Raw genomic sequence first — 13011 nt, 5'->3', positions numbered from 1 at the left:
TGGGTGACGCAAGGTGTGTCTATTGGGGAGCTTTGCTACAGGTAATCCACTTGGCCACCTTATTAGAGACCCCCTAGAGTAAGAATTGTTAAAATAAAATGAAGACCAGACTTGAGGCTCCTCCAAGCAGACAAAACCATGTAAACCAGCAAAGGGAACTAAGTCTAACTTATCTCATGAACATAAAACTTGATCCAGAGTATTACTGATAAATGCCTGATAGAAATAACTTAAATCATCTTCCTAAAATGGTACAAAATAAGCACTTTTAACCAATCCTCTGCCTCCTGGAAACCTGCATTGTAATAACCAGTCATTGTAAAGTTAAACAACTTCCTCATTTTCTCTTCATGAGCCACCTTGTCATCGGAGACCTCTGAACTTCATACCACTTCTGGTTCAAAGTTTCTGTGTGAGTGAACAGTTTGTTCCTTATGCAATGAAATAGTCACATCAAGCAAAACTCTCTTGTTTTCTTTTGAAAGTGTCTCTTGGTATTTCTCTTGGGCTACCAGATTCCTGAGGAGAATCATTCCTGAGGTATAAAATAAACTTTGCTTCTGGTGTTCTGAGTCCTGACAATCATGCTAGGACTGTGATTCATGATGCAGATTCTCACTCCAGCACTGGGTTCCTGAGCACGCCCACCCTCTGCACACCTCCCATCCAGCAGACCAAGAGCTCTCGCTCATGGCGACCAGAGTGGAAACACCAACTTCCTGGTGAGGGAAGGGATCCGGTCACTCCTCCCATAGTTGCCAGTCCCTCCTGTTGGCAGCCCTGCCCTTGTGTTCTTGGACCCGACTCAAATTCTGAGCCTTTCTGAGGAAACGACTTTCACCACATCTTCAGTTTATCTTTCTTTGAGCCATTGGATTTCCAGCTTCCAACTGTGTTTCCTTTTTTATTTTCTTCGTCAGTAGAAGCTTTAAAAGCAAAAGCCAAGCAGACAAAAGCCCTACCGTCAAGTAAGTGTGGGAATAGAGGGAGCAGAATTAAGTACAGGTGTTCTGAGCCAGCCACCTTGTTAAGGTGGAATCTTCAACTATGTGGACATCAGAGCCCCAGAGCTGTCACCGCTCCCTGGAATGCTGGAGAAAGGGGCAGACATCAACAGCTCCCCCCACCGCCCAATCAGTGCCCATAGAAAAATCCATTCGTAATCTTGTGTCTTCAGTTCCAAAGAACTTACCTAATGATGAAACAAACAGAGCAGGAACTCATGCACACAAAGAAGCATGTGGATTGGAGGTTGCAAACCCTGCATATTTTTCTCCCCTCTTTTAGGAAGATAACTGAAGTTTCTTTTATGATTATCAGAGGCGTTTACAAGAAATAACCTAAGTTATATTTCTCTTATGTTCATGAAGTAAATCAGAATTTGTTCTGCTTACATGGCTTAAATGATTTTTACTGCTTGGGGGATCTTCAAGGCTGATCTACATTATGTTTTCTTTTAACAATCTTATCTGCTTCCATAAGAAGGAGAAGCATTACCCGGCAGTCTAAGGCTCCCCATAAGGAATTTTCTGGAGAGTTGCATTTTATCTGAGGTTATAGGTTTGGATTTCACATGTACAACTTACCAGTTGCATGCCACAGAGGAAATAGTTGGGTATCTCTGAGTCTTAATTGTTTCTTCTTTAAAATGGGAATTAAAAACAAAAACAAATCGGCACAGTTGTCACACTGGATAAATGAAGTATATTCTAACCATCTCAGAGAATGTGCTTGAATCTGATTCACAAGTTCATGTTCATGACCCTCTTCCTCCAGCTTCTACTGACACACAACCATGATGGGATTGCTCCTCCTCATGCATTTCACGTGTTTGCAATCATACTTTATTTATTAAAATGATTAGGAAAGAAGAAATTAGTCTACAGAAATTAATTTCAGGGCCCTCCCTGGTGGTGCAAGAGGTTAAGTCTCAGCACGAAGAAGCTATCAGCAGCCTCTGCAGCACAAGTTCTATCCCCGGCCAGGGAGCAACCCACATGGCACAGCAGACCTCTCCTGTCTCGCCCGCTGCTCCCCTCAGCAGTGTATTTCAGTCCATCTGCCTGTTCTGTTCCCCACTCTGTCTCTGGTGAATCCTCTCACCCCCTGCACCTCTAGTCTATACCCCAGTTCTTGTATGCGTAAATAAAATAAATCTTTTTTAAAAAGAAAGAAAGAAATTAATTTCAAATTCCATTGAGTTTAAGAATTTTTTGACTTTGGCATTTTTCATGGAACTAAATCTTTAAAGAAGACATTGGGAATACAGCTGCACTCTTTCTGGGTATTCTTAGGTTCTTTGTTCAAGTCTCATGTACTTTGTTTGATTTTATAATGACTTCCTTTGTAAGGTAAATAATATTTTACTTATTACAAATTCAATATAATCATAGAATAGAAATAAAAATTGCCAGTTAGGTTTAAAGAAAAATCTCACCCACCCAGAAACAATCAGAGCCTTCATATACACACACACGCACACATCCCTCAGAGGTGGAAAGAAAATGATTGATAGATTTGACTACTTACAAATTCAAAATTTCTCCATGTCAAAATCCATGTAAACAAAATAAAAGCAAATAACAAACTGACAAAATATTTGCACTTATGTGACAGATAATATGGTTACTATGTTTCATATACAATTATCTTGCTTATTAATCTTGTTTCCCTGGCCAGACATGGAGCCCCTTGAAGACAAGGGGCATGGATGTCTGGTTTTACAGAGACTCCCATTGCAAGGCTCACTCATCCATCCTTTCCATCCTTTCCAAAGATGGGTTGAGTTGAAGAAGACTGGATTTGAAGTTCATTTATAGCTCTGTCTCAGAGAGTCTCATGCAAAATTGATCTTCAATAAATATCTGTAGAATGAATGAGTGTGTTGAAAATAAAAAGTCATTTCTTCCTTCCCCACAAATTTCTGTTGTTAAAGGTTGGGTTTCTGTGACTAATGGAGTTACGTGTCCCTCTTGACCGCTCTGCCAAGCCTCCAGCTGTCACATCTCCTGCCGCCATTCTGTTTCCCTCTTCCAGGTGTTGTTTCTAATTTGTTGGTCACAGGAAATCAGAACACTTATTATGTACCGGTGCTTTGATAGAGATTTGGAAGTAAACACAGCCTGAGGCCTCTTAAGTAACTCTCCATCTTGGGAGCCAAGTAGGGATGCAGCTCAAGAACCACAGTTGACTTGGATGGGTTTGCCATGTGAGTGAAGAGTGGAGGTCACAAGCCCGGATGGGGGAATGTGGTTGGTTGGACTGAGCAGAGCTTCCACCTAACACTTGAATTGAAAAATGGGTGTGGGAGGGGAGCTCTGGAAAAAAATGGTATATTCAGAGAAGACATATAGATTCAGAGCAGTGATGTATATTGTAGACAAAGGAGAAAGAAGAGTAATTTATTCATAGTCTGCTGTGTCCCCAGGCAATGTTGCCAGGTGCTTCATATATGTCATCTAATGATCCTTCCAGTGGTTCCTTGGACCAAAGAGGAAACTATGATGTTAAATAAGATAATCAAAGTTCTGTGGCCAATAAAAATAAAGCTTAGGAGCCAACCCAGATCTCTCTCTGCCCTCAAAACCCATATATGCCGTGTGTGTGTGTGTAGGTGTAGGAGGGGGTCCTTCAAGTCCTTGTCTTACTCAGCTCAGATGCTCAGATGTGTCTTCAAAGGCTTGTAAGGATAATTAAAGCTCATCCTAATATCATTTGTTCCACTGTGGAGGATCCTACTGGAGTGGGTGCAATGATTGTTGAGGAGCACACATGCAACTATCATTTTCTTTGCAACGACACATTCAGACTACTTCTCATAGCAAGACCTGCCTGCAGCGAGAAGGCTGCCTGCTTGGGGCAGTCTCAAGCCCATGTTGGAAGCTCTTTTGCTCCAAGTTCTCAGGGGAATTTGATATTTAATGACTCCTCTGATCTGAAGTTGCTGCTCATCTATTATCTCCCTTCACATGACACTGGGGCTCTTTGTTTGTTTTTCAGAAATTGGCTACATCGATTTCTGCCCAATGTTAAATGCCCAACCATCCGGAGGCATTGAGGCGGGAGAGTCAAGAACTGATCAAGGGCAGAACAGAGTTTTTCTCTGCACCAGACTTTGGGGAGATGCAGGACATGTGCCCCAGGAGCGTCTCCCTCTTCTCACGTAGCACAATGCCTCGTTCCACAGTAAGCATCAGAGCTGGCGGGGCTGGATGAGCTTGCAGTGACCATTCAGAGGCCGTGGGCAGTGGTAGACGAGCCATCTGAGACCCAGTAGGGGATAGTAGTGACTTTCTGAAGCTACTCAGAAAGGCTCTGGTAACTTTTCCAGATGAGAGCCCTGGTCCCAGGTACCTACAAGTCTCTCGCTAAAGATCACTGTTTTCACTGAGTCTCAGGGACAAGACATCAAGGAGTACAATCATAATACCCCAGGGAGAGGTAGGGATCCTTAGTAGAGGGGATAGTTTAGAAACAGTTTTAGAGACAAGGAAATTGAGGTTGTGGTTCAGGAGTGCTAAGCAGAGGATAGAGGACAGGGAACTTATAGGGAGTGATTACAGAGGGGATGGCACAGGTGACTAACTTCTCTTGAAATCTGCCATCTTCCTTGAAAACGCAATATTTATTCATCCATGCCCTTAACAAACTGTTATTGAATGCCTACAGTCAGGCATCTTGCCAGGTTCTGAGGATCCAGTAGAAAGTGAGGCAAACGAGGCCTCTAACCTCATAGAGTTTACATTCCCATGGGGTATGAATGAAACCAGAGTGACTACCCACATGCTAACCAGGGTGACCTCCCCCCCTTGTAGCAGCACCATCTCAGCCTGGAACCATCAATTGCTCTGCCCTGGAGGATCACCTTCCTTTTCCCATTTGTTTCTTACATGCATACGAACCTGCATTTGTGATCTATGCCCAAGTATATTAATCTTAGTAGAACAAAGACACCTGTGGTGTCCCTGACACCTGGTTTCATTATTCCCATGCCAGAGAGATCACATGTGCTGAACGGGGGATAAGAAGATCTCTGGGGGCAGCAGTGGACATCCTCGCCAATGTTGAGGACCCTTGTGCTTAATGGACAGGCCTGCTTTGTTCTTCAGACTCAAATCACCTCCTTAATTTGGAGAAACTTAGTTGTGCCCACAGTGGTGTGATGAACAAAGAGCACAGCTACAAAATATGTCCATGCTCGGAAGAAAAGTAGAAAATGTGACAGCTGCCAAGTTGTAGGAGGTCCTTTAAATACGGTCATCAGGGAAGGCCTCTCTGAGGAGGTGATGTCTGAACTGGACCTGATAAAAACGAGACAGAGTTGGCCCCACAGAGAGGTGGGAGGATCCTGGCTCAGCTGAATGGAGGTAGCAGTACAAAGCTCTCAGGATAAAGGCTAAGATAAAAGAATCAGAAGTGACCCAGGAACTGTCAGTGGGGACGATCAAGGAAAGAAGTCCTGGGCAGAGGACAAATTAAAAGCAGGGTTGACCCAGGCTACCAGGGAGCAACAATGACATTCTCTTGATATCTGGGTTAAGCTCAATGGTTCTCAAACTGGATGATAAGAATCATCCAGAAAGTCTGCTCAAAAAGCCCTTCCCTGGGCTTCATCCCGAGAGATGTGGAGTATTTTTAAACAAGCACCTCGGCTGGTTCTGATGCAGGTTGTTTTCAGAATACATGTGGAGAGAACGGTCACATTCAGGTGACAAGGAGGTGACACTGCTGGGCAGAGAGGGCACAGCAGGCCAGAACTCAGGGAGGAGTGGATCAGAATGTGAGGGTGTGCAGCCAGCACCCCACTTCCATCCCTGGCTGTGACCCACTTGTCTCTGGCCTCTCTATACCCAGAGTGGCAAGCTGAGTCATAATGACAGTGATGAATACTAAAGAGCTGGATTCTGGGACTCCTGGAATCCCTGAGGATATCGGGATGGAGGTGGCTTCTGAGACAGGAGAATCATGGCTAGTGGCACCTGGGCACCATCTCAGGCACCTCTCTTCCAACTCATTCTCTCTGAGATTCAGGTTAGAGGGGGAAGCCTGGCTTTGCTAGGAGGCTAAGGAGTTAAACCTAATGCATTTTCAACAGGCTCCGAGGTCCCGCTGGACCAGCTGCATGTCACTGTTAGCCCAGCGTGGGCTGCTGAGGAGTTCTTCAAAATAGGGCGAAGGCAGTGGCAAAACAATTGACTGTGTCATTTCAAACCCATCGAAGCAAATTACATGGAAAGCAAGCAAGAGTCATTATGATTTATATAAATATATGTTGCAGATTTCATTAAGATTAGGCCAGCTTTGCAGTTATCGCTGCCTGGGTTGTTTGCCTGGCCCTTAATCTTCATTTGCAAATGCCGATTAGCCTGGTAAGGGACTCCTGGTGCCCAAGAGCAAACCCGCCCCGCGCAGTGCCTTCCTCTCCCCAGGACCTCATCCAAGGAGACATTTACCTGGGTGGAGACAAGTGTTGAAAAGTCCTCAAAATAGATGCTTTCTGAGTTACCTGGAGGCAAAAGCATTTAAAAAAAAAAAAAAAAAAAACGCAATTCAGAGTGCCTTGCAGGGCCCCAGTTAGGGCTCAGGACTCAACTGCCTCCTCTCTACAGTCCTGCCCCCCAGGGGGGTGCTCAGCAGGATGGACTGTAGTGTCCCATGTTGGCTGGGCATAAATGCAACAATTCATGTAAATTGTTGAATCGTTGAGTTATTGAATCAAATCGCTAGGCAGTAAGAGAGGCATCAGGAACACAAAGACTAAAAAAAAAAAAAAAAATGCTTCATTTTATTGCCATAGAGGAATCTGCTCTGACTTAAAAGACCTGTACATGATCTGGGTTGGAGCAGGGAGGGAATGGAGATTTTATGAATCAGCCTGAAGTTCTTCTAGAAGCACCATTTTTTCACTTTTCCAGATGAGGTTTTAAGCAGAGCCTCACACAATTGCTGGAGTGATCTTTCTAAAATGTCAGTTGGGCCATGTCACTCCTTGGCTTAGGGCAAGGGTTTGCTGACTCTGTAAAGGGTCAGATAGGATATAGTTTTGAATTTGCAGGCCAGATAACCTCTGTTGCAACTCCACTCTTGTAAGCGAGTGAAAAACACACAATAAGGAAATAAATGGTTATGTCTGCATTCAATAAAATCACTGTTCCAGATACAGTCAGCTTGCCAGATTTGGGTTGGAGCTTCCCCACCCCTGGCTTAGAGTCACTCAGAGACTCCCAGTTCCCTAACGTAAGACCCACATCTAACCCAGCATCTAGTTGACTATTCTCTGTCTAACTCATCCTCCGCACCAGTCAAATGGCACTCTTCCATGCAAGCAGAGAACAACATGGCTTTGTCCATTGCTATGTCTCTATAAATTCTATTCTCCTATCTGAATTGTCTTTCTCTCATCATTGTTGCAATCCCTACTTGTACTTCCCGTGCTAGTACAAAGATCAAGGTATTAGGCAGTAGGGCCTTTGGGAAGTGATGAGGTTAGAAAGGCTGAGTTCTCAAGAAAAAGATTCAAGTCTTTCTGAAAGACACCCAAGAGCGCCCTTGCACACTAAGAAACCTACAGTCCAGCAGAGGGCCCACCACACCTGCCCATGCTGGGCAGCTTGGTCTTGGTCCTCCGGCCCCCAGAACCATAAGAAATCAGTGTCTCCTGTTTGTAAGCCACCAGTCTATGGCATTTCATTAGAGCTGCCTGAACAGACTAGGCCACCTCTGTCTCAGGAAACACTATAGCACAGTCAAAGTCATGGCAAGTTGGCTGACAAAACATCACTGTCCCAGAGGTCAGATCTGGTGAGTGGGGTATGGACTTGAGTCTCAGCAGATAGCTCAAGAAGAGGCAATTCTTACAGCTGTTCAGGTAGAAGCCATACAGTTCCTGTCCAGCTACATCCCATCATAAGCCACGAGCCAGCAGTTCACACAGTCAACTAACATGAATGCACCACTGTCATGTGGGGGGAGATACAGCGGTGAGACAGACAGACATGGAGGGACAGCACTCCAGGAGCCCATCAAGCAGGCTGCAGGGTGTCGGGAGAGCTCAGGATCAAGTTCTAGCATCAGTCGGGGCGCAGAAGAGTCCATCATAAAGTGAGACAGAAGGGGGGACACAGAGAAAAGGGAAGATCTTCAACTGTGAGAATCAGAGCAAAATCCAGCAAAACTAATTTCACATGCCATAGGCTGGTACGTTGAACTTGCCATTGGTCTCATCTGCCTGCATTGGATGCCACTGGTTCGTGAATTGTTAGGAATCATGGCTGATGGGGTGTTCCCCAGTCAAGTGACGTGCAAACCTGCAGCAGCTCGCTGGCCCAGTGCAGGGACCCCAGTCCCTGAAACAATCTGGAGACCAGCCTTCATTTGGGTTGATTTTATCAGTGATGCCCCATCTCCTTCCTTCAAGACAGGGTTACCAATCTATCCTTTGAATCGAACGAAACAAAACACCAGTCTTTTCACTGAGATTCCTTTACTTCTTCCTTTCACCTTAATATTCTCTCCATGAACACCTCCCAGAGCCTCCTTCTAAGCCTTCTGGGCTCTGGGGTGAGGGTTCAGCCCTTAATTGAGCCTCCCCACACCAAGAACAGACAACAAAGGCTGTCTGACAGGGAGGATTTACATATTCAGCAGCCCTGTCTCTCTCTCTTTGCCATTCAAGACAGAAGGGCCTGGGAAGCCTTGATCTCCAAGTGGTCTGTGGCCATGAGGTGGGGAAATAAAGCCGCTTTGTTGAGGACCCGAGGGAAGACCTCACTGTGACTGCCTGAGTCTTATCAAAAGAAAAGTGGTAACAGCACTTTATTTTATTTTTTAATAAGGAATGCAGGGAAAAACTTGTAAGTAAGAATATGAAATTAAATTTTGCCAAATATGCTGAAAGTGGGTCCTTGGAGAAACTTTATCTCTACTGCAGAGGGCAACACATCAGCTTTGTGGGCACCTGGCAATTACTGCGTGGCACAGATGCAATTTGTTTGTAGGTTGACAGTATCATCTGGCACCAGGAATAGGAAGCCTCCATCCATATTTTAGTAAACACAATTCCAGATTGTGAGCAAGGGCTTCTGGGGAGGCTCTTCAGGCTTGTGCCAACATCCTGTTTTCAGGACTAGGCCAGGACAGACCTGCCTGGCAGCCTAGGAAAGGGTGAAATGAAGAGGCCCAGAACCCTCCAATGCCTTTCACAGGTTGGCATTTCTCAAGATTTGAGTTAGTTTGTGGGAAAAGCTGGAATGCACTAGCGTGGCATGGACATAAAGACCATAAAGCCAGCTTTGTTTCCCCGAAAATAAACTATGATCGTTTTAGGGAACATTTTTCACCCACTTGGATGTCGCCAAGGATGAGATGGCATCGCCAGGGAGCCTAGAACTTTACTGGATCTCTTGTTAGGAATGAGCACACACTCATATGTACACGTGGAAGTCAGGCTGACGACTTTGCAGTCACACCTGTCGGGGTACCATCCCACGTTTACCAGCACTGCACCCCAATCTTCGCCTACATTCGCTAAGTTCAGTTGCATAACAAACTGCACCAGGATATAGGTGTTATTACCTTTTCTATTTTACCTCAAGAAATAGAAGCTCAGAAAACTTAGGAGACTTGCCTACAGACACAGATTTTCTAATGTCAGGTAGGTAGGTAGGAGAGGGAAACTGGGGGCTTTAGGTTTCAAAATTCATTTTCTTCCCATAACGTAGGATTTCTTTAACTTCTCCTCTTACCTCATAACCCACGATATTTCTCAGGCTTGGATCCCAATGACTTCAGACTATCTCCAAACACAGCATCCTCTCAGTGCACAAAGATGCGTTAGACTTGGTTATTCTTATGAAGATACTCAAGTGAATGTGCCCTAGAGTCTAGCCAGTCCGAGGGCGAGGGAGCAGGAATTTTCTAAACCATGACTCATTTCCTTGCATGTACTCAAGGCTTCTCCAGGTGACTGCATGTGAAAAGAATAATAGCCAACTATATATAACCAGCACCGGATTTATGATCAATAAATATTAGGGTAACTGAACAGCTCTACTTGGCTATATGTCTGCACAGATTTCAAAAAACAGGATGCTTGACATAAGTCTGTAGAAAGATGATTTCCAAAGAGTGGGAAGAAAAGGAATTCTAGGCTAAGGGAAAGTAAGAATAAAAACAAACTGACGTGAAGGGAACCATAGACAATAGAGAAAATATCAAATATCATGTGGGAGATGCCTAGATTTACAGTCTCATGGGAAATCGCCATGGATAGTCACCTAGTGTGTCTGCTGACCTTGCTGTAAACCATCTAACTGCAGTGTTCCTCCTAGTCCAGTCCCAGAGTCACCGGCAAACAGTCTAATTGCTAAGGGTCATTAATAGTGATGGAATTTTTCCAGTTCTGTCCATTAAAAATGCTAAGGGGTAGGAATAAAATCAGTGCCAGGAACTCTTAGATTTCCTGGCTTTTCACACTGAGCAACAATAAAACCTATGTCCGCTCTCTATTTCCCAAGTTCACTTACCTCATTACCCTGCTCCTTCCTCCACCCCAGCCACAAGTTCTCCCTAAGCACCTGCTTTGCTCACACCTGCTGGTAAGTCCAGGTGGGGTAAAGATGGGATTCTAACCCTTGTTATGCTACAATACATCATAGAAGAGGCACTGATGTCATGGTGAGCTCACATGGTTTGGGGGCGGAAAGCTGCCTCTGGTGGCTCATAGAAGATCTCAGGCAGCAGGAGTTATATGAGTTTGGATTATGCTGTTTGGCAGAGTCTGGACAGGGGGAAAAGGAGAAAGACCATGGGGGTCTGGTGTGGACTCAGCACTGATGCATCATCCCCATGCACCCAGCTCAGCTGTGATGTAAATTTTCTGAAGAATGACAGCACTTTGGAAGTGGAGGGGACCCCAGACATTCTGTCTTCTTGCGCTCTGGCTTGGTTTCCGCATAAAATTTCAAAGTTAACTTTATATTTCTTTGACCAGAGTTACATTCTAGAGTCATCACCCCCAGGAAGCTGATATTCCTCTTCATGAGTGTGAATACATAGTTACTGTGGGTATTTGTATGTTCCTTTTAAAAAGGATTGACTCCTTGGGATATGTGTTTCAGGATGGAGTTGGAGGCAGTGAATTAAGAAACAAGAGTTTTCCCAATTGGTACCAATTCTAGTTCTACCTGGGCTCTGCCAATGACAAGTCTTGTGGCACTGGCCAATTTCCTTAGCCTCTCCAAGCCTCAGTTTCCCAATCTGTGGAATGGAGAGTATAATTGCTCTTGCCCTCCATGTCGCTATAAGGATCGATTGGATCAAGTACACACAGCACTTAGAAGAGGCACTGGCGCTGAGTCCCCGCTGTCAGTGGTGGCTAATATTATTAGTTCTGTTGAACAAACAAATTTTGCAAGTGCCTTGCAGCAAAGACATTCTAATATGCTTAGTGTCCACTTCAATCGTATTTATTTATTGTGCTTATCTTGTCTTCTGCACCACGGTCGCTGTTCACAGACAAGGAGTTGTGTTGGCAACATCAGCATTGATTGTGGGGCCATCTGGGGCCTTGAGGCTCTCCCTTCCCCAAGATGGCCATGCCATGCAGCCCTGGGGGGACGCTGGGCCCTGCCAAGTTGCCTGGCGTGGAGTGTGCAGGCAGCAGGACTGGCACAGCCTGTCCTGGCATGGCAAGGCAAACCAGCAGATGTTGGCTTCAACACAGACCTTGCCCGAGAGAGAAGCCGCCACTGGTGTCAGGATTTGCTAATTGCGTCTCGTCCTGGCCCAGCATCCGCACACGGCCCTGGAATAGTTTTTGCAGCTAGAAAAGGACCCTTTCTGCCTCTCATTTTGTCGCAATTTCTTTCCCAGGGACAAAGCCTGCCTCGGGGAGGAGATCTGGTTCAGAAAAAGGCTCTTGTCCTGTGCCCAGTTTTCCAGCTGGGCTGCTCGCGAGACGAGAAAGAAAATGGACTTGGCCAAGAGCACCTGGGCGCTCATGGCATCAGTAGGGTTAATCCTCCTGGTTGGACACCAGTTTCTGCCACTAAAAGTTAGTTGTCTCTCAAAGGCAGGCCACGAGATCACGTGCTCATTCCCTGCCAGAGAACTCAGACAACGCACATGCATCCTCTCACCTAGCAAGAGACTTTGCTTTCCTTGCTCTCCCGTCACAGTGCCAGCCTGGCTGTGTGTCACTATGGAGGGGGCGGGAGGGGGGCTGTCCTTTGTCATCAGATTCTTGATTCTGAACACTGGCTTTGTCACACCATACTTTTGTGACCTTGGACAAGTGACTGCTCTCCTTGGGGCTCAGTCGCCTTACGTGTGATATATGGATAAAACAGCCTACCCCTTCGTGTTGCAAAAATGAAAGGAGCTAGGTTATGTAAATTACTTGATACTGTGCCTGGAGCCTTGTAAGTTCTCATTAAATGTGCCTGCTATTATTTCATGTAACTAGTTGCAGAACAAATAAAGTCACATCTCTTTCAATAGTACAATTAATTTCTCGTTTCCCATATGCCCAGATTATCAAGAAGCCCAGAGTTTCCTTTGGGGACCCTCTCCATGGCCCTCAAGCAGTTCAAGATGCTGACTCAGCACAAAGGAGGCCATTCTGCCTTCAAGGGCTTCACAGAGAACTAGAGACTCCAGTGAGCAGGTGGCCCCTGTTCCCTGATGCTGTTTCAGGCAGGGCTGATGTTAAAATAGGGTGCATCCTCCAGGGAGCTGGTGTGCCGCTGCAGGGGTGCAGAGCTGGTCCAGCAGTGGTTGCCCCAGCATGCAGAGAGCACGTTATCATCCCCGGAGGGGTGCAGATGTATATACCCCAGGATATCAGGCTCAGTGACCCTTGAATGACAGGTCCCAGGACTGCTCCTGCTATGGGCGGTGGCTGGTTAGCTCAAGCTTAATAGGGTCAAGTTGAAAGACTAGAATGTTCTAGCAGATTCAAAAGCCAGACAGTCTGTGTTTTAATGCCGGTGTCTCCTGTGCACCCTTGGGGAA

The 13011-nt window shown here is 45.6% G+C and overlaps 1 long non-coding RNA gene across 3 annotated transcripts in view; it reads right to left on the bottom strand.

Moving 5' to 3' along the window:
* The window catches only part of LOC119247315 (uncharacterized), a 30581-nt gene extending 19944 nt beyond the window's left edge, over window positions 1-10637 (bottom strand). Inside the window, exons 1-3 of one of the 3 annotated variants that reach the window (XR_005125705.2) lie at window positions 10524-10637; window positions 9744-9964; window positions 6453-6505 (exon numbers count right to left, since the gene is read on the bottom strand). This is a non-coding gene — a long non-coding RNA (uncharacterized LOC119247315). The remainder of the gene's footprint in view (window positions 1-6452; window positions 6506-9743; window positions 9965-10523) is intronic. The other 2 variants (XR_005125706.2, XR_008552133.1) reach the window with 2 other exon arrangements.
* Between the last annotated feature and the right edge of the window lie 2374 nt (window positions 10638-13011).

The sequence above is a fragment of the Talpa occidentalis genome, unplaced genomic scaffold, assembly GCF_014898055.3.
Source record: "Talpa occidentalis isolate TD23 unplaced genomic scaffold, MPIMG_talOcc4v2.1 talOcc4.16, whole genome shotgun sequence".
NCBI classification, from domain to species: Eukaryota; Metazoa; Chordata; class Mammalia; order Eulipotyphla; family Talpidae; genus Talpa; species Talpa occidentalis.
Note: the sequence above shows the minus strand (reverse complement) of the source record. Positions and strands in the feature narration are given on the sequence as shown.